General features: G+C 46.4%; 1 protein-coding gene across 1 annotated transcript in view; it reads right to left on the reverse strand.

The window, feature by feature from the left end:
- Positions 1-18,104, reverse strand: part of LOC144932199 (inactive rhomboid protein 1-like) — a 77,211-nt gene extending 59,107 nt beyond the window's left edge. Inside the window, exon 1 of the mRNA XM_078856149.1 lies at positions 17,920-18,104. The gene's annotated coding sequence lies outside the window, so the exon portion shown is untranslated. The remainder of the gene's footprint in view (positions 1-17,919) is intronic.
- Between the last annotated feature and the right edge of the window lie 4,509 nt (positions 18,105-22,613).

Consider the following 22,613-nt stretch of genomic DNA (forward strand, 5'->3'; position numbering starts at 1 on the left):
AGAGTAAGCACACACACAGAGTAAGCACACACACAGAGTAAGCACACACACAGAGTAAGCACACACGCAGAGTAAGCACACACACAGAGTAAGCACAGACACAGAGTAAGCACACACACAGAGTAAGCACACACACACAGAGTAAGCACACACACACAGTAAGCACACACACAGAGTAAGCACACACACAGAGTAAGCACACACACAGAGTAAGCACACACACAGAGTAAGCACACACACACAGTAAGCGCACACACACAGTAAGCGCACACACACAGTAAGCACACACACACAGTAAGCACACACACAGAGTAAGCACACACACACAGTAAGCACACACACAGAGTAAGCACACACACAGAGTAAGCACACACACAGAGTAAGCACACACGCACAGTAAGCACACACACAGAGTAAGCACACACACAGAGTAAGCACACACACAGAGTAAGCACACACACAGAGTAAGCACACACACAGAGTAAGCACACACACAGTAAGCACACACACAGAGTAAGCACACACACACAGTAAGCACACACACAGAGTAAGCACACACACACAGTAAGCACACACGCAGAGTAAGCTCACACACAGAGTAAGCACACACACAGAGTAAGCACACACACAGAGTAAGCACACACACAGAGTAAGCTCACACACAGAGTAAGCACACACACACAGTAAGCACACACACAGAGTAAGCACACACACAGAGTAAGCTCACACACAGAGTAAGCGCACACACAGAGTAAGCACACAATCAGAGTAAGCACACACACAGAGTAAGCACACACACAGAGTAAGCACACACACAGAGTAAGCACACACACAGAGTAAGCACACACACAGAGTAAGCACACACGCACAGTAAGCACACACACACAGTAAGCACACACACAGAGTAAGCACACACACAGAGTAAGCACACACGCACAGTAAGCACACACACAGAGTAAGCGCACACACACAGTAAGCACACACGCACAGTAAGCACACACACAGAGTAAGCACACACACACAGTAAGCGCACACACACAGTAAGCACACACACACAGTAAGCACACACACACAGTAAGCACACACGCACAGTAAGCACACACACAGAGTAAGCACACACACAGAGTAAGCACACACACACAGTAAGCACACACACACAAACAGTGCCAGCTGCTCCACCGTGATCGTGCCAATGTTCCATGCTGTAGCATGGGTTATGAATTTGCGGTGGAGAGACGCACACTTGTCATCGCCTTACCCTCAGCAATGTATTTAAAAAATAATAATAATATTGCATACACGATGCTGTGTCCTGCAAGTTCAGATGGCTGCACGTGGAACAACATTCATCGTTGCGATGCTGCAGTCCGTCCAGCTGCAGTCCACGGGCCGATTCTTGTTCACTCCACCTCAACGGTGGAAATTCTCTCCGGGCCAGTTCTCTACTTTGGCTGTCACTCCCATCATTAAGTCTCAACCGATGGGCCATCGTACCTTCCGGCGGCGTGTCCGGTCCAAGCCTACTTACTCTGCTTCACATTCAACATGTTTCTAACTTGCATATGCTCCCTAACCCATTCGTTCACCCGTCCTGTCAGCGTAATTCTAAGCGCGCATCTCTCTACGCGAATGATTATGGCCCCTTCGCAGCAATCTTGCCGACGATTGCGTTGCGATTCCACCAACCTCACCGGAGCAGATCGCCGCTTGCACGAGCAATCCCATCCCGGCGTTGACACTTGCGGCTTAGCGCCCTTGTGTGCTTATTCGTTCGGAAGTACTGCGGCGAGCAAAAGGAGTTGACCTTTGGGCGATGGCCGACGGTCAGGAACGGTGACACAGAGCGGTAGCCGAAAAGAGGAAACGCGTCCGACAGGGAGTTGTCCCCCCCCCACATCCGCCACCGCAGATATCGAGCGGAGCAATCTTGTCGTGCGTGGACGCGAAGCGGCTACAAGCGGGTGGAAATTCCATCGGTGGCTCAAGAAAGTGGTACTTGATTTGGGCAGACCCCCAGCGGGGTGAGCCACCGCTAATCGAGTGTTCGACACAAGGGCGCGCGGTTTTGCGCTTGCGCGAGTTCGCACAGTGGCGCTGAAAAAGCAAAAAGCATTTGGAATGCGAGAAGTGAACTACTCCCAGGGCACGGAAGAGAGGGAAACAAGTTGATCTCTCCTCAGCAATGTTCGTGTGGCCTTTGCATGCAAAGGAAGCGAGGACATTATGGCGGTTATGCAACAGCAGTTGTAAATGTGTTCGTTGCAGGTTAAGCAAGATTGGTGCAAGATATACCGATGCGAACTTGAGAATAGGTGTTTCCCCTTTTATCTTGCAACAAAACAGGTGTTAAGTTGTTAAAACACCAAACTGAAACCTCATAGTCTTTGTGCCGTACGCCTTTTGGCGTCCTTTGGTCTAACACCATTTTGAGACGAGGCTCAAAAGAAAGCTGTCTCAGGTGTGGACCAATCAGTTTCAAAGACAATGCATATATTATCGGAGTATGTTTTTTGTTTGCATTTTGACCACAAGTATTGTGGTTAATGCAGATATGATGCCTTGTAAAAGGTTTCAGTTTGGTGTTTTAACATCTTAACACCTGTTTTGTTGCCAGATAAAAGGGGAAAATCCTATTCTCTTATTTTGGACCTGGCAAAGGAGGTCCCATGATGTCGATGCAAACCTGTTTCCTGCATAAAACCCATGCAGCGGCCATGATAACTGACATCATCTGTCATTGTATGTTTTATTGTCTTAATAATCATCATCAGCCATGATTAATCCACTGCTAGATTAAAGTTTCCCCAAGCTGGCCTGCGATGCAACAGACCACCCAGCACCCACGCACAACCTGATCTCATTGCTCCATCTCCTCGGCGGACGTCCTCTTGAATTATTATCAGAAACTGATTGCGTTAAAGGTATATGCTAGTTTATATGCGATCCATTTATAGATATCCCAATGACTTGTGTTTCTTCTCAACAAGTAATTGAATATTGTGAAAGCGATAGCTCTGGGTCTTACAGAGGAGAGTGTGAAGAGATCTAATGAGTATACAGAGATTGATGGGATGCATTTAAGAATTGAAAAAAAAAACAATTGTTGCTATCTCTACGTTCAGATAACATTATAGTAGGGCGTCTGCAAATGGATCACCCTTCAACATTGTCCGGGGTTATTTGGAGCTTGGCGGCCCCGTCTCATCGCTGTGTATATTTGAAACGGCTGTAAACACGACCGCTTGATTCCCCCCCCCCCGCCCTCTAACGCTGCCAGAGAACGCAGCTGTTTACGGGACACACGCGGGCTCTACGCCGAGCAATCCACCATAATGCCACGGCGTCATTAAAGTGTAAGGTGATGGCTATTCATTTTCAACGGACGTAACTCGTTTGAAAACGCCCGTGTTGCTTCGCAGTTCCACGACGGGGCCAATTCCCGCACCGCCGCCGCCGGCAACAGCAGCACGAGATTGACGAACCGAGCCAAGGGCCACGTTCATCTTCTTGGTTCTTTCAGTAAAGTCACGTAGAATGGAAATAATAAAATAATGAAAATAAAACAAAATTAAAAAATGTTTTATTATTTTTATTACTTTATTATTTCCATTCTACGTGACTTTACCGAAAGAACCAAGAAGATGAATCCCTGCAGTCACGAAAGCTTTAAATCGAAATTTAAGGGCCACGTTGCTAAGGCGGCCGGCAAAACGAGCGCTTCTCAACTCGGGCCAGCTGTCGGCAGCGAGCGAACGCACCTGATGCGTCACGCGTCAAGATATCCCATTGCAGGGCTAAGCCGGGTTGCCGTGTGGTACACGGGAGACGCGTGCACAGCTGGAACACGTGTACACCCACATCCCAAGTAAGCCCACCCATCCCCCACCCCCCCCTTCAGATTAAATGTTACCTCGGAGTTCTTTTGTTTTCCTTACAGTCTAACAATAATTCACGTTTCCAGCCTTTGGCTTCATTTAAAATTATAGGTGGAGAGATTCACCGCTGTCAGCTCACCTGCTTCCTCCACCTTACCTCCCGGCCTGCTGATTGGCCAGGTGCCAAACCCAGCTTAAATATACGCTCCAAGCTTGGTGGTGTTTTATTCTTCACCTGAGGACGGCTGCTTACGTTGTGGCCGAAACGTCGTGAGAATTATTTTATTATGTTTTATTATTTATTATTTTATTACTTCCCTTCTACGTGACTTTACCGAAAGAACCAAGAAGATGATTCCCTGCAGTCACGAAAGCTTTAAATCGAAATTTGTATTATGGACGTTCGAGAAATGCCTAAATAATTTACAAAGCGACTGATAATTATTAATTGTACATCTCTTTGTCAATCCACTGCTGGATGAATGTCCCCCCCCCCCCTTATACACCGTATCGGTCACGGCGTTTGTTATGACCATGCTTCACCACGCTGGTCATGGTGGGTAGGTGAAGGGGATGGAGGCCCAGGACGGGTTTAGTTACCACGTGCCCCTGGCATTAGCCGAGGCCGGGAGTCGAACTTAGGTCGCCGAGTTTGTAGCACAGTGCGAGAACCACTGAGCCACCGAACCACATCACGAAATAATACGAATAAAAGATGTCGTTCTAAATCTGGCTGGGTGGTGCCGTGGTAGGGTTGAGTTAAAAATGTTGCGGTCTGACGTCAACTTGACCTATCATCCCTCTTGGGGTACTATAAAGGTATGTACAAGTTTATGGGTCGTCAGCAGTGGTTGTCATGGACAGACACTGCCTCCACAACAGAAAGGTTTATTTTTTCAGGACAATCATTTGAGCACAATGACACCTCCACATTTAACTTTATTGGCTGCTTACACACCACACTCTGTGGCATTGTTGTAACCAAACTGTAGTCGAATGTGCGCATGAATGCATGTATATACATCAGGGTCTCTATAAGTACTGCTTACATGCACAGCGAAACTCTTCATGTGCCAGCTACTATTATCCGATACGGGGTGGGGCAGTCGTTAGCTCACCGCGATATGAATCTGGCAACCCGAGTTCGATTCTGGGCCACGGCCACCACCCTTAACCAACCTGCGCTGAGCAGGATGGTGAATATTAGTTGAGTTTATTACGTTTTTGAGCTCAGATGGCCACGATTGGGCAGCAAAATTATTGCCAAATAACCCTCGTGACGGACAATTCACAGGGAGGACTTTTTCCAGGAGTTTACTGGCAAAGATCTGTACAATACAATGATCTGTTGAAGTTGAAAATGGGATTCACGCCTATAGCCCCTACCATCAAATCATATAACAGGATACTCACCGTACAAAATACGAGCCTGAGAGATTTACGTCAGTTCTGACAGTTTCCCTTAGTACTTCCTTACGCATCAATCAAGCTCATGCCATTAAAAAAAAATATTTACACAATTTATATCACATCCACCAAAGGCACACAGGGGTACACAATCTCGTGTGTGTATGCACTCAGATAATATTCAATCCCGTTGACAGAGTCAGTGGGCAGTCTGTGACCGTAACATTCCACGTGTGTTTATTCTTTTAGGTGAGCAGGTCAAAGACCAAAGTCAAAAAAAATTTTCCACGAGTCGAGCCGTCGTAGGATTAGCAGCTTCAGAAGCAAGTGGAGCAGAATGTTGCCTGGTCTAACGTCCGGGTTGCCCAGTATCATCACCCTGGGATATGCTTAGGTAAGAGGATGATTTAGCATCAACTCCCAGCAGAAGGACGATGCACGTTTGGAAAGGTTTGTTTTTTCATTAGAATAGCATTACGTTCATACGAGCGCTGCTGTCCCCGCCATCACAGCCAGGCAAGTTGATAAGCACTGTGTGTGGACCGTGCTTGGCCTGTTCAGGGATGTAAATCTGGGCACACGCTTGCACACTGCTCACAGAACCAAGACGATATGAAAGAGGCAACTCTGTACGCAGCCAACTGCGCTAATCGGAGGTGCGGGGGAAGGACAACAAACGAAACACCATGTGGATTGTGGGGCCTATTTCCATCATACTTCACCATGTTGGTCAGTGCGGCTGGGTAAAAGTGGAGGTCATAGCAAAGATTTTGCTGCACTGCCTCTTGGTGACAATGTATCACTGCAATTACACAAATTCAATGATTTTACTTACATAATTTACTTCGGTAAATTGGCAAATCGTGACATACGTGCTACTTAAGGTGGCATTTTGCGTCGATAATTATTTGGTTTAATATTGATATAGGGTTGTGAGGTGGTCAGCAGACGGCAGTACAGCAGGTGGAGTGAATCCATCTGTGTGGAGCTTTAAGTGTTTTATCCGCTTGTGTGTGTGGGTTTTATATCGGTATTGTGTCTTCCTCCCACGTGCTAAACACCCATTATCGTAAATTGGCCAAACATCCCAATGAAGCAGCAACCACATGAAGGCTTGGCGAGGTTTTAATGGATAAAAAAAAATGTGAATTGTTATAATTATAATGAGGTCGTTGGTTGCTGTTGTATATCAGTGAACAAAAAATCCTTCACCCTATCTGGCTTCTCTCCACACCCTTGAGAATGACAACTGTGCTGTACTCAATGGGAGCGGTCGCCTGAAGAGTCATTTTATTTTTTGCTCAACTTCTGATATCGTATCGAACGCACGGAATGAATGCTGGCTATGCGGGGGACTTTAATGGGCCGCAGCTCACACACAACACACTCGCCATTCTAAGAGTTCTAAGAATAAATTGTAAAATGCCTCCGGCTCAATTGACACCCAAATGATACAAACACGAAAACAAGCTCCACAGCGCGCGACTGGAGAATTCACAAACTGCTCACGAGACGAAAGACAGACCACTGCTTAAAGATTAATGCACGAATCCACTACCAACCATTAGCAAACTGCTTCTGCAAGAGCAGCAGCATCATCATCATCCTCGTATGTTGTATTCTTATTGCTAATGTGACTGATAACCGTGACTCGTTATTGTTGCTGTCAACACGAGCGCCTTCGTAAAATGTTTACAACGGTTCACCACATGCACAAAAACGGATCGTTTGAAATATAAATGAACAATTATTTCACTGCTGTTCATGAACATCTGTGAGGCGGACCGTGCTCTTGGCAGACTACCAGACTGACAATCACAAGGGCATGCATTTAAATCCCTGCTGGGTGCTGAATCACCTCTCAAGTTAATGAAATATCGACGACTTTACAAGAAGTCAACAGTTAATGAAAACCGTAAGAACGATGCCCTAAATCTATGAAAGCCTCGCTGAGACTCATGACAACATTTTCCTTGCATTGGAATCCTACCATGCACTACTGCGCGAAAACATTTACCCGTACAAGCTTCAATGCGATTCAAGACTCGCGTTTTTTGGGACGTTTGGCCAATTCTGTGAATGAGCGTTTTCCATGTGGAAGGAAACTGCAGAAGCCAGGGAAAACCCACCACACATATGAGGAGGTAACGAATGCCCAGTGCTCCACATAGATGCGCATGGGAATCCTTTGCTGTAACATAATCTCCTGGCCACCTTGCGGCCCAGTTTGGCCGCTGTGTGTAGATGCTGCTCCTCGCCATGTGAATGTGGAAATTACACCGCTGGCCGAATGGCACCGATAGAAATAAGCGGCGGCCGGCGGCGGCTTAGAGACAACTGCCACTTGATGACTGCAGAGGCAACGGCGTTTGTCTTGTCGACGTTTCTGGCAATCCCTGTGTTTACCTCTCGTGGTACTAGGTCGTACAGCACTGGGCATGAGTGATGCTTCACAGCACAAGGGCATTCGCCGATGAAAGTCCACAACCCCCCACGGATGCTTCTCGGCTACCAACCTTTAGGATCTTTCAAGTCGGACGTAATCTACCCGTACAAAATCAGACTCGAGGGATCCGAAAAGTATAGGTTTCATTGCTTCATTTGATACGCGAATGGGGCGGTTGGGTGCACCGCACGAGAGCGGGTTAGTCCTTGGCAACAAGGGACTTTAAACTGAATAATGGCGGCAAAGTTCAGTGTGTGTTTTAAGTAGGTTAGCAGGCGCAGCTATCGGAAGTAAAAAAAAACGGCAGATATTTTTAAAGCTGTACTGAGTCGTTTATTTATTTAAAAAATGCAACAAAACTGTGCATTGCACCTCAGATAAAACAGGCGTGGGTTTTTTTTGGCGGGGGAAGGGGGGTTATGTTGCAAGGAGAGCTTTTTTCAAGGAAAGCTTAAAAGGCCTACGATGACTGTTCTTGCGGTAATTTTTTGTGTGCATAATTTTAGTTGGGGGAAATTTTCGAATGTGTTGGACGACGCCGGCAAACAGTGGCAGAATTTCGCTAACGAGTAACAACTTGAGGGTCCATTTAACAGCAGGCACCGCAGTTTGGTGAGTGAAATTTAAAATTATAGGCTAGACGTACTTTAGACGCCTTGGGCACATGATAAAAGATGCAACTAGAAGGGCTATTGTGGAGACGCTGCCTGGTTCGGAGTAAAAGGAGACCGAGAGTGAGATCAGGTTGGTGAGATGTTAACTACCTCGCCTGGTATACAGGATGTGGGTTCGATCCCGACCTTGACGTCTTTTTTTATTTGGAGTTTGTGCATGTCTGTCACTCCCTGTGGTCGTGTGGGGTTTTCTCCGGTTTCTCCGGTTTTTCTCTCCACATTTAGAAGCAACGTGCCTTTAGAGTATTTGGCTGCTATACATTTCCACAGGATAAGCCACTTCGTTGCTCTATCATTTGCGGTCAGGTCGCTTCTTAAAAAGAGTTGTATGGTTCAGTGAGCCTTTCCTGGTAATTGATTTTTATAGAGATGGAAGGATTGGTGGAACGACACGTTGAAGGTAGTGGATGTGACTAGAGAGGAGGCACAGCATAGGAGCACGTGGATAAATAAAATCCCGAGCACCCAGTAAACAACATGCAACGTTGGGCTAACATTGGCATGCGGTTGAAATTGTTGGACCAACGTTGGCCCAACCTTCCATGCTTTCTGCGACAGCCAACCACGTGTCATAGTGGGACTACAGTACTGGCAGGGGTAAAGAATCAAACCGTCAGCAGCATGAAAACTGGCTCAGTGGCAAGCGCACTGACCATTCTGGTAGCTGCTCAGTGGTGTCGCCAATAATATCGGTTTAACACCAGCACGGCAAACCGCGTCATTGTGCGGGAGGCTGTTTATTTTGGATGGAAAGCGGTGAGCAGGATGACGCTTAGGGCAAATGGCACACATTGTGTGTCTCATGGATGTGTAGGAGAGATGGGACAATTGACCTGCTGTCCACTTTGGGCCTTAAACACTCTTGACTAATATCTCACACAATGGGTGGGAAGGTCATTGATCTGTAAACATGAAGCCACTGGCGAGCAAATTCCTCTTAAGCCCAGACGAGTGTGCACAATTTACACTTTTTATCTCACTTGTTAAAGGTCAAAATTATACTAAGGGCGTGTGGATTTTTCTCCGGGTCCTCTGGTTTTTTTCCATCTATATTTAGAAGCATACCTTTAGAGTATTTAGCTGATATGAATTTCCACATGGTAAGCCACTTCGTTGATATATCATTTGTGGCCAGGTCGCTTCTCAAAAAAGGGGCAAAAGAACTCAGTGGGCCTTACCTGGTAAAATAAAATACAAAGTTAAGGAGTTAGTATAAACATCTTTACTACCTTTCAAAAGATTCTGACGTGATATATGTTTTGTTCCATGAGCCCATCCTCAAAACGATGAATTCTGATATATTTTTTCTCTCCCCCCATTAGACCCTCAGGGCTGCCCCACCCAAAAACACAAAGGGTCCCTTTTAAGTACAGTATAAGAAAATAAATCGGCGCAGTGCAACTTTTTTTTTGCTGGAAACTTTTGAACGAGATTTTTTGGTTATGGAACTTTTTGACAGCTCAACCTTGTTTCTGTCCTTCTGTGCCCATGGTATCCAGCTGTAGAGGTGGGGGAGGTGTGGGTAACAATGGCAGAGACCTTGACTCTCACAAGTGGAAGCCGTGAGTTCAGATTGCATTTGAGGGTCGACTCAGCCCATCATCCCTACGGGGGGTTGATAAATGGTGTGGGAAGTAAACATTGGGCGTGGGGAAGTCAACAGCGATTGTCAAATGATGGAATGAACTACACAACATGCATTTGAGCGGGTCACATTTAAAGTGTTGTGTTTAAACATAAACACTTTAATTATATATGGCAATAATGCCATCAACTCAAGCAATATTTACTGAGTCTCAAGACTCTTTTTCAGGAGGGTCCTGCATCTGGATGTTTAGCCACTACCGAGTTCACAAAGAGGCGATAACACTCAGCACTGTCATCTCTTGGCCACATTGTAGCCCCATGCCAACAATGCCTGGAAAGCCGTGGTGGTCACCCATCAAAGCACTCATCAGATCCAAGCCTGCTTGGCTTCCAAAAATCCACAGAGGCCCAGACACATTCAAGAATTGTTTGGTCATTGGAAAAGCACCGACATTTTTTTTAACAGAATCGTTTTGTGCAAACAGATTGCACTAATCTGTTTCACGAAGATCATATACAAAATAACGATCCACAAGGGACACTCAAAGTTGATAAATCTCTGCCCCAGACAAACGGAAGTGATTATGAGAGCTACTGCCTCTCTAGGACCTCGCAGTGACAGGAGGGTGGACGGGAGGGGGGTCGTAAAGTCCGAGGCCTCACACACTAAGCAACAACGGAACGCACTGTAATATTTTCTGCATAGTAAATCTTAAAGTGAAATGCTCTTAGTTCATTATGTTTCCGAGGCTGCAAATTCACGTCTGTCTTTGCACCTCAATGCATGTTTGCGGCACCTATCATTTAATTGTCACTCCAAGATGTCATTTTCCATAAACTAATAATTTACTGTGGAATGCATGGAAATCACTGAGAAAGGTCTGGTGAGAATGGGTTTTTATTTCCAAATTCTGGATTTTCTCTGATTTAGCTCCAGATTTCTGTTGACTTTTCAGATTTCTAAATTTTTAAGGTGACACACAAATAAGACGACTTCAAAGTCATGTTTAAAAATATGGCAGTTAAACTCCGGATATGAAATGTGTTAATCCATTAAAAATAAACGAGAGTGCTTTAAACTGCACACTCCCCATACCTTTTAATTTCTGTTCTTTGCGTCTTTGGGTAAAGTCACGTAGATAGGTTCAAAGAAAATAACAAAAAACAAGGCACTTATAAATAGTTTGCGTTTGGAAGCTAACCCCCCTTTTCCTGAAGACGACCGCTTGTGTTGCGACCGAAACGTCGTAGTTTTTTCTTTTTTTCTTTGAACCTATCTACGTGGCTTTACCGAAAGACCTCAAGAATATGAATTCCTGCAGTCACGAAAGCTTTAAGTCAATATTTTTATTTCTGTTGTAAATAAACCTTACTTTTAAAAAAATTATAATAAAAAATTCGAGCGTTAAATGGGAGGGAGGTCATAAGACATCTGGACCACCATGTCCAAAGCGCCAGGGGTACATCAGAGAAAAGTTTAGCTTTTTAATTACATCAGTCACAATGTGTTTAAATACGTACTGTGTGTGTGTGGTACTGTGTAAATACAGTCCTGGTATGTATACAGAGCACCGCATAATATTTACGGACATTTATAAAACGTCACATTTTGCTAAAGTGCCTTCACATTTGGCGCAGTGCTTGCGAATCCCTTTCTGTAGGAATAACAGGCACACCTTACCACGCGCCTGAAGGCTTAACTAAACAAAACATTTAACACGTCGCTTTTCTTACATATATATAGCCAGGCTAGTACAGTCATTCGCGAAATGTGTGTCAAGGGCTGTTCGGATGGTCTTAGGGCAATTCAGGGTTTTTTAAAAACTTGAATTCGTCTCGACTTTACCCTTCGTGTACTTTGCACTCCCATCACGTTATTTGTTGTTTGTTGTTGTAACATTCTTACCCCCCCGCCCCGCCCCCCAAATGGCCATCTGTGACAAAGAGTTTTACAGCTCATTGGATTCCTCCAGTGTGAATTAAAATTCTGATTCCATAGACGTTTCACCTGCGATTTGCGGCGGCGGGCACACGCGCGACTCGACTCTGAGGGAGGGGGCGGCGTGGTTGCGTTGGGGGGGGGGGTCATTCGCAGGAGGAATGTGGTTAATTGTTACCCGGGGCGACGGAACGCGCGGGTGTGTGCGACCTACAAGACTGGTCAGGCTGGAAGAGCAACCAACCAAAGGTCTTTGATAAAGATCAATGGCAGAGACCCCCCCGCCCCTTACCATCAGCAGCCCAGCATGGGGCGAGCAATGAGGAAATGACATTCTTTGCAAGACGAATCATATATATATTTTTTAAAAATACCTGGCCCACGCGCTGTGCTGCTCAGTATGAGTGAAATACCTCGAGCAAAATGATGCGTGTGTGTGTGGGAGGGGGGGGGGGTGTTAAATTTTGATCACCCATCGTCAGATTAGGGATTTTCCAAACGACGGCGCAGATATTAATCACTTGTCTCCATATCCTCTTGACATTCTCGAAAGCTGTCATCATCACCGACACTATCACCATTGCGAAATGTGTTTTACCTGCCTAGGTAATTTACATTTTGGGAAATAACTCCCACGTGACGTTGGGAAACGTATTTCCCAGAATATTTAAGGAACTGCAAAGTATCAGTTATGAAATCATCACTTTTATTATTTGGTTGTGTCGACAGTAAGTTCCTTCTGCTGGGCTCTCTGCGTGTGACTTTGCACACGACCAGGTGATGCCAACCTTAATGAATTTTCAAACAAGCATGATATCAGCATCTTGACCAAGTCTCAACGCGACTCCACCAATGCCTAAACGAACATTTAAACACGAAATCACATTAACTTGAGTACAACACTGACATATACAGTACACAGTCATATATCACATACCCACCCGGATTAATTTCAATAATCCCCTTTACTATATTTAAACACACTCAAGGCACTACTTATAATGCCCGTCAATTCACTGCTGGCTGAAAGCCTTCGCACACTTGAGTAGGTTGTTAGAACACATACGAGCATTATAAGCTGTGTTCTAACAACCGACTCAAATGTGCGAAGGCTTTCATCAAGCAGTGGATTGGCGAACATTATTAGCTGGTCAGTGATGAGGGTTGGTGAAGGGGATGAGGGCCCAGGACCGGTTTCAGATATCGCGCTTGTCACCAATGTTAGCCGTGGCTGGAAACTCAGTTCGATGGGGTTCAGAGGAAAAGTGCGATTTTGGTTTCTCGACAAATAATTGATCAATGCTGCGTTGGCGGTGGCGCACAATTAACAACAACAACAACAAGAAGAAACTCTAACACACTCATCGGCCACACTCGTCCCCTTAAAAGAAACGAACATATAATCGGAGACGTTTTGGGCCAAGTGTTTGAACCTACTTGACAGCATGCACGCGCAACACCAAAGGTAACACCTTCGCAGATATGTACATCAGATATGAAAACTATTGATAACAAAGACGGAAGCTACGTGACAAGACACATTCTTCTGACAGGCGCGAACTCGAGGATGGATTGTCACTGCATTGCCCGTTTCCCTTCGTAAGCGTCACAATGAATCGACACGATAGGGGCCCTTTCAGACGCACTCCGCTGCTGTACCACCACAGACCCGTCGCCCTCTGTGCCTTGACGAACCGTTATTTTGGCTGTCAAAACTACGGTTAGTAGCAGTAAAAATAATTTACACTCTTGATTTGAGGCTTTCGTGACTGCAGGAATCCATACGCTTTGGTTCTTTCGGTAAAGTCACGTAGGAAAAAAAAAGATATTTTTTTACATTTTATTTTAAAGTCACGTAGGTAGAAAAATAAAATATAAAATAATATTTTTTAATTATTTTATTTTTCTACCTACGTGACTATAATATTTTTTTATTATTTATTTTATTTATTTTTCTACCTACGTGACTTTACCAAAAGAACCAAAGAGTAATAATGAACACTTATAAAGCGCGTTCCACCCAGACACTGCAAGGCGCCGCACAGAGGCTTCGTTGACCAGAGTTCCTCTTTAAAAAAAAAATGCATAGTTGCCCTCGTGACCTTCGGGCCCGAATCGCCGACCTCTCCCCCCTTAAATCAGCGTAAAGCGTCCACATAAACGACGCCGCTGCAGTCGTAAAAAGCCGAAACGCAACGTTCTGCGTAACACTCGGTACCACCTTGCCAATGGAGACATCGCACTGAATGCACCGGATCTCGTGAGATCCCAGAAGCCAAGGAGGTTTGAGGTTTTTTTTAGTTTTTAACTTGGATTGGAGACTGACTGTCTGGGCAATACCGGGTGTTGTCGGCTTTGGTCTGCACAAATGGCTAGGGGATGGCAGTACTCCCCTTTTGTGTTTAGTCGCTTTTCTTTGAGCACTCCGGTTTCCTCAGAGATGATGATGCCAAACACTCGTGAGTGAGATTGGTCAAAACCATCCCAGATGCAGGACCCTACTTGAGAAGAAAACAAAGTCTTGAGAATGAGTGAGGATGTCCGGAGTAAATAACAAAAATGTTCGCGAGTAAACTCTCCACGTTTAAAAATGTCAGTGACTTCCGTTCTCAGAATGCATGTTGGGCAGGTCATTCCCTCCCTTGACACCCACTGTTTACGTCCCATAACATTTATCACCTCCCCATAGGGATGATGGGCTGAGTCGAGCATCGCCTGCAATTTGAGACTTCCTTGGCTAAATAAATTGCATTATGGCCACGAAGAGATATCAACAGTGATTGTGAATAAAGAAAGCTGAATTTCCACTATTGACTCACTTTCCCGTAACAATGCTGAGCACGTACATGTACACATGTACGGCACTTTTATCTATCCCCTGCTGGATGGGGGTCACTGCACACCATCCACATCATGGAGATTATAACAACCTCTCCTATAGCATGCTGTTACCCTTCTTCCAGCACAGTCCGGCCTCAAGCCCGCTTCGCTTGCAAAATCCGTTCGAGACCGGGTGCGCATTCCGAGTCGATTTGGTCATAGGCGATGCCGAATGTGGGCGGTGGGCACTGCAAAGTCATATTCTGTACGATCCGCTGTGCGCACACAGAGAGAACGGGCTTTCACACTCCTCCACAACCTTGGATTAGGACACACATGACCGCACCTAAACACAGAGCCACGCTGCCAAGAGCACCACACCCTTGGCCCTGAGATGTGAGCGTGGCCTTCCCCACTCACCCCACCCGCCACAGCGTGGCCCTGAGTGAGGGGGGTGGGGTTGGAGAGGCATGGCCTTGCAGGTGAACCTGCTGCTTCATCCTGAGCTGAGAGGGACGCGGCATTCCTCGCGCGTTTGAGCCGTCGCAGGAGAACTTCTGGCGATCCGCGTGCGCTCGCGGAGCGCAGAGGGCTCCGTCGTGTTTTACCCTCGGTTCAGAAGCAACGGACCCCAGCTCGCTCGCGTTGTCTGCATACCACGTGCGACGACTACTGACTACTACTGTACTACGCCGATTTGAACTCGGGGAAGCCTCGCTAAGTCTCGAGAAATCGTTTGTGCAGGACGGCCCTGCTGCCAGATAGCAATCGCTGGTGATTTGCGGTGGCATCAACGACTTTGAGCACGTGATGACATCTTGATCCTGCTTCTTTGGGTTGTGACGTTTGGCGGTTGGCCAGCCTTGGTTCCAGCACGCCTGACTGCTGATGAGACACATCTGGTCGAGTTTGCTTGCAGTGAATAAATGCTGCTGATATTATGCGATCCCAGAAGGCCGTGTGACTGAAAGGATGTGTAAAAAAATGTATGCGGAGAGATGAATTACGTAAAGGAGACGTATTGCCTGCATGTGTATTTTGTTCACTGCGACGTTTGGCTAATTCCATAAACTAGGATTTTGCTTTTGGGAGTGAAATCATCACATGGAGAAAACCGACCACGCATATGATGGGGGTAAGATGTAAAGGTGTGCACAGATGCATTTAACAATCCACAGCTGTCTTGTCATCTATAAAACAACTATAAACTATTTTTATTTTAGCAGGTAAGGCCCACTGAACTATACAGCTCTTTTCAGAAGCGACCTGGCCACAAATGATAGCTCAACGAAGTGGCTTATCATGTGTACATTGATAGCAGACAAATTGATTTTAAATGTGGAGGGAAAACCGGAAACCCCGGAAAAAATCCACACGACCACAGGGAGAGAAAGACATGCAATCTCCAAATATACAGCAGGCGTCAGGGTCGAGGATCGAACTCACGACCTTCTTGCACACCAGGCGAGGTAGTTAACATCTCGCCACCGTGGCACCCCCATCTCTCGGGACACCTCGCGGCACAAGTGCACGGCACCCGGTGGTGGGCGAGATCGGGCAAAGGTGCGGTGGGAGCTGGAGCGTGGATTGATGGGAGAGACGCGGAGCGGGTTCGGTGTGCATATGAGCAAAATTAAGCTTAACTTTAAGCACCGATATAAGCCTTTTCTCATGAGCATTCAATCCTCAGAGGGGGTTGAGGGGGGGCTTAACTTATCAGCACTGTTTGTGTTTATGAATGCATTGTTTTATTCCCTTTGTGATCATTATCACATTCATCGTTTTACTTGTTTAGAAACGTTTAAGCCCGAAAGGTGCAGTTTTCGGAGGCAAAGTCAATCTTCATAAACCACTTCCAAAAAGTTAGTTTTTTTAAGTTCCCGAGACCCCTTTCGCTCATTGTCCCTGTTTCCTGGGCTCACATCCTGAAAATCCTTAAAAAATATTCTCAAAAATAGCACCGCCGCATTGTGAAATTCACACAAATTAAAAATACCCCCCCCTCCTCCTGCCTCCTTCCAGAAAAAAAATGTACGTAAACATCGTGTATAAGACAAGGACAATATTCTTGAGTCTTTACCGAAAGACCCAAGCATATTAACTCCTGCAGTCACGAAAGCTTTAAGTCAAGATTTACACCAACAATATTATACTCATGCTCACCGGAAGATACTCGTACACACACTGGCAAATGCTGGGTAGTAAACAGATTTATTCGTGCAATCCTTGCTCGTTTTTGCATAGAGTATTTTAGGCGCTATATTTATCTGCACACATCGTAAATGCATTAATTATTTATTTAATCCGGTGAGCTCCCAAGAGACCGGGCAACAGTCGTACGAATTGACAAGAGTGGAACCCGGCTCACCGAAAACGACAAAAAGGCAAATCAAAATGTGGCAACGGCAAATGAAACAAATAGAAATCAGCACAAAAACAACTGCGTCACGTGAGAGAACGTGTAGCGAAGCTTCAGTTTTATTCAGTTCGGTATTGTAGGTTCTCGTTCTAAAACCGTCACGAACAGCGGGGTCAATGCTTAGTTTACCAAACTGTGAACAAGTAACTCTTTGGACTCTTCTGATAAAAAAGGTGGTAAACATACTTGTGTCTGTTAATACAAGTTAGTTTCATTCCACATTAACATTCAATCGTTATTTTCCCTTCCAAGACTCATGCCCACCGGCAGATTTCGTTTAAGCATTAAAGACCACTGGACCGGTGACGACCTTCGTGGTTCTCATCAGCTGTCACGTCTGCGTGGCGTTCACATTCAGGCGAGGGAGTGAACTGACTTTGCAACACGCATTGAGCAAGGCACATGGAGACGTCACAACAAACCGGTGGCTGTGTTTGAACGAGATAGCTCCTCAAATAGATTGTGCACACAGCACTGCCGAAGTGCGAACGCAGTGGAATGGCATTCTGCTGTGGATCATTCACATTCTTCTCATAGACATGTAATATTAAAACAATTCTCGTATGCATGCAGTGGCAAGCAATCACTATTTGGGAACTTTTTTTAAAAAACTAACATTTTTTATGGACCTATCATAAACACACGTCACTCGAGCGCACACTCGTGATTTATAACACCGCAGCCAAGCAGACGACATGCAGCAGTACCGTGCACACACACACACTCACACACGTAGAGTTGCTGCAGGTTACCGGCAGAGTTGAGCGGACTTGTATTCCAGGAGGAAGCCACAAGCACTGGTGTGAGTTGAAGCCTTGGCTTCCAAGCTGCCGTGACGAAAAGAAAATCTGGCTTCTGATGTAGTTCCTCACTCAGCTGCTTCCCTTGCGCTCTCCCCTCTCTCTCGCTCCGTGTGTGTCTCTCTCGCCCCTCCGCAACAGTCGTGTGAAAACTCCCAGCAGAAACACACACAAGCGTGCGAGTTGCATAAGTCTCTGCTGACCCGCCCTGCCCCCCCCCTCCCACACACCAAGCACACGCCCATCGTGGGCTGCACGTTGCGTCCCAGATTGGCCGAGAGGCAAAGCCGACGAAGTGAACCGAGGTTGAGTCTCCCCTCCCTCGGCACAGCTGTCAGTCCATCAGTCTCTGTGTGCGGGCGGGGGGGGGCCCTGGGCTCGCCGATTGATCCACGGCAAGGCCACGAGTTGAAAACGCCCCGACAGTAGCACGGCGCGGACGGCGCTGGGGCACTTTGCAGTCTCGGCTCTTGGACGGTCACCTATTGAACCATTTCAATAATGATAATAATGATATCTCCTTCCGTGGAGGAAGGAGGGGGGGATTTCCCCAATCATGCCCGGCCCCTGTTCTTTTTTTCTCGGCTGTAAATCAGTGACGGCAGTGGAGGTTATTGGGTTGCGATTGTTACTCATACGCGAGCATGACTAAGAACTCCGGTGGATTACTGCGCTGTTTGTTTTATTGCTGTGGCGGATGTACTGCGTAGTTCTCCGATGCGTTTTCGATTTGCGCCGCGCTTAGTTCAGCCCCGGGATGTCCGACGTTTTGGGCCGCGTGCTGGGGGCTTCTTCAGAAACAGAATGTTCCAGAACGTTTCCCGCACGTCCTGTGAGCTTTTTCAGACACGAAGCGTTCCTGAATGTTCCCGAAGAAACGCCCAGGACGTGGAGCGAAACGTCGGACATCATGTCGATGGATATACGGTGCAATTCAAGAGCACGCAGGAGAGATGAACAGCAGTGCTTAGCACTTGCCTGTCTGTGTCTTTGCACACAGTCGAGGTGTCAACAGAGACACGTCTCGCTCCTCTGATCCCCATGTCAACCTCCAAGTGAACTTAGTCGTCCAGGGCATAACGTTGGGAGGTACTCGGGAGGTCACAACATTTGACGCGTACTGTATTCCACAGCAAGGACAGCTGCCCTCAACAATCGTACACACGCTGCCAATTGGGCACCAAGTGAAGAAAGACCCGCACTGCAACGGCTCTTAACCGAGTAGTTTATGATCCAGCTGAAACGTTAAACGTCAACGCGTCTCTCTGCTCGAACGAGTGCTCATCTCTGTAGTTTCCGAGCCAGTGGTGGAAATTGTTACTCGTTCCATTGGCGGCAGAGGGATGATGGCCTTCGTCGACGCAGCTCCGAATATCATGAATCTGGCAAGTGACAATCAAACACGAAATTAAATGTGTCAAGAGGCCACCTTGGCCGGTGTTGCTGATGCCAGCGCATCTCGCCACTGCATCCTCCTGAGACATTCCACGCGGTGGACCGCAGTGTCCAAGGTTTTGTTTCCCCGCAGTCTCACGATCGCCACGGTCTCATGGCTCGGGGCCATCTGCTTGGTCACCAAGTTCTGGGTGCACCCCATTGCCTTTCTCGGTGACCTGTCCTCCAACATCACTCGTGGACTAGAGCAGCAAATGCGTTCTTGAAGATGCTTCAACTCAATTAAAAGGGAGAGAGAATGTAAGCATGTGTGCAAGAAGTGAAACAAAACAGATCCAGTTGCGTTTAGATGTTGTATACATGCAAATGTTATGTTGTTGTACGGACGAGATAACTTTTACCAATGACAGAATTATCGATCAAGAGGCACTTCCGATGTCATGATCATCATTGGCTATGATCTACCCGGCTGGGTCGGCACTGTCACACAGAGCAATCGATTTGTGATCGTAAGCATGCAAGTTTGAATGTCGTGATTTAATTTAGTTGAAACGTCGTGATTTAATTTAGTTGTTTTCATTTATTTTATTTTATTGATTGTTTGACCTACGTGACTTTACCGATAAAACCAAAGAGTAAGTTTGAATGGTCAACCCACTCCATCATCCTCCCAGGGTCGATAAAATTGCTATCACTTTGCGAAACGTCCACCATGGCCATCGTGCAGGGGGGAACTGACCTCCTGCGATGAAATGTGAAATTTCCACTGCCATCTTAGGGTCACCAATGAGAGATGCGCCACTCCAATGCTCGTTTGAGCACGGACGAGACTCTTTGGCTACAGAAGTGTGATGAGCTCATTGACATGCGAATTAAGAACATGTGCTGGCTGGGTCAGAGGAGGAGATGTGGGGCCATAAAGATGGGGATCTATCTCGAACTACGCTAAACACTACAGAAGACAAATTTATTATTCTCAAGACGCAATAAAATAAAATAAAAAGTTCCCATTTGTTCCGTAGAGCTGGGCAGATGCAGTTCGTCATAGGGGCGGTGGAAAGAAGGAAGGTGACGAGCCTAGACTTTTATTTTGTGTGTTTAGTTTGTTCCCCTTTGCCAGCACCTCCGGTTAGCACGGTTGGCTACGTCGATTGGCTACGTGAGGTGCGAAAGAAGTTTAACATAAAACAAAGTTTGTTTTATTCAATCGAGTAAGGCCCACTGAGCTGTGTAGATCGTTTTTCGGTAAGCGAGCTGGCCACACAAATGATAGCACAACGAAGTTTCGTACCATCATGTGGACATTTAAAGCAGTCAAAAACTCTAAACGCATATATAAATGTGGAGGGGAAAACCCAACATATATACAACATTCCTAGCACGGATGGGCTCAGGGAAAGGAATTCCTGATTATGGGGGGTAGCAGACGAGAATGAGCGACCTCCCACTGAACGACAGAAGGCCTTGTTGGCTATCTGGAGGGGAGAGTGAGTGGAGGAGAGTCGAGTGAGATGAGCAAGGAGAGGGGAAGGGCGTGTGCAGAGTGGATCTTAAAGACACAATTCAGGCACTTTCTTGAGCTGAAACTACAACTGAATAGACAGCGACAAGTCCGCTCAACTAAATCCGTCAGGCACAAATGGCAGGAGCAAGCATTCATTGCTATACTTTACCGATGAGCCCTAACACCGATGAAACCAGTAGGGTATATATTGTTGCATGTCCGCTTCCTTAATTAAATAAAACATCACAATCTCAGGTCTTCTGAGCTCAACTGTGGCCATCGCAAAGCGCAAGAGTTGTGATGTCATCTCAGTGCGCGCAGCGCGCTGGGATTCCCTTTGACACCTTGCCGTTCATCGACACCGCGTCGCGTGTATGTATTACTAGCTTCGCCTGGGACTTGGATTCACCACGCCCGGCCGCCTTTGTCTCCCCAGTGGTGATGTTCACACACTACACGAGTTACTCGTTTGAGGCTGAGTCGACCTGGGGGAGGGCCCAGGACTGGTTAAAATAATCGTCACCGGTGATGGCCGTGAGCGGGAATCGAACTTGGGTCGCCGGGTTCGTAGCGCAGCGCGCTAACCACTACACTACAATGCGTTACGCTTCCACATGCGCGGGTCACATGACAGATTTGACGTCACAGCTCACTTGCCGTGCAAAAAAATATCTGCATTATTGAGCTCCCCCCCCCCCCCAAAAAGTGTATTTGTATAATTTTCGCATGGTGTACAGTCTGGAAAGTACCCACATGGCAAATTTCAAGTTTGTTGCATGTCGTGAAGTACGCTAAACATTTTGAACAGACACACATAATCACAACTTTGCCTTTTATATATATGTAGAATGGAGATATATCACCGTCATTGTTACCGTATCGTCTCCCCTGTGTGGATGGAGCGCCACCCGAAATGAAATGCCCTCCGTGGGTGGGCAGGAGCAGGTGATTGTGGGACAATTTACTCATCTCATTAAAACGTCCACCAATTGCGGAGTTAATATTAACGGGGAGCGACAAACGGCCAGTCGTGCTGACTCAGGATTCCAAACACAGTGGACATTCATTTACATAAATGCTTCTCCAGCTGAGTCACAACGACGGCTACAACCGCAGCTGGGTTTTTTTTTGTTCTTTCTGAAATAAGAACAATCTGTCGGGGAATTACTTTTCCGGGAAAAATTCATCAACAGACGCAAAGCACCACCGCCCCGCCCGCTGGGCAGTGAACAACGTTAAGTTATAAAGACTGAAAGAACCGAGAAGAGGAGTTATAAAGACTGGCTTTAGTAAAATAACAACTACGTAGCACCGCAGAGCACTTGATTCGAATGCGCAAACTACTAAATTAACCCACCTGACCTGAGGCATGTTCTCACTCACACTGCAGCGCAACCTTCGATATCTCACTGAAAGCAGCAACTTGGATCTTCCCATGAGCTCTAAAAGAGTCTTCGTACTACTTAGGGACACAATTTGTTTTCTACAGTAGTACTTTGCCGTAATTAATGTTTTGCTTTCTAATATATACGTGTAGAGTCAATGTTTCTCCCTGCTCAAGCGAGCAATGGTGGAGCACTCAACTCTGCTGATGGCACTGAATCAGGGGGAACGAATTCCACATTACTCTGGCAGAGACCAGTCTGTCCGTGCGATGACAACGTGCGGCATCCCACAAAGTGTTACTACTGTACTCAATTTTATCGACCCCCAGAGGGTCGACCCCCAACAGGAAGTCTAACTCATA

The sequence above is a fragment of the Lampetra fluviatilis genome, chromosome 5, assembly GCF_964198595.1.
Source record: "Lampetra fluviatilis chromosome 5, kcLamFluv1.1, whole genome shotgun sequence".
NCBI classification, from domain to species: domain Eukaryota; kingdom Metazoa; phylum Chordata; class Hyperoartia; order Petromyzontiformes; family Petromyzontidae; genus Lampetra; species Lampetra fluviatilis.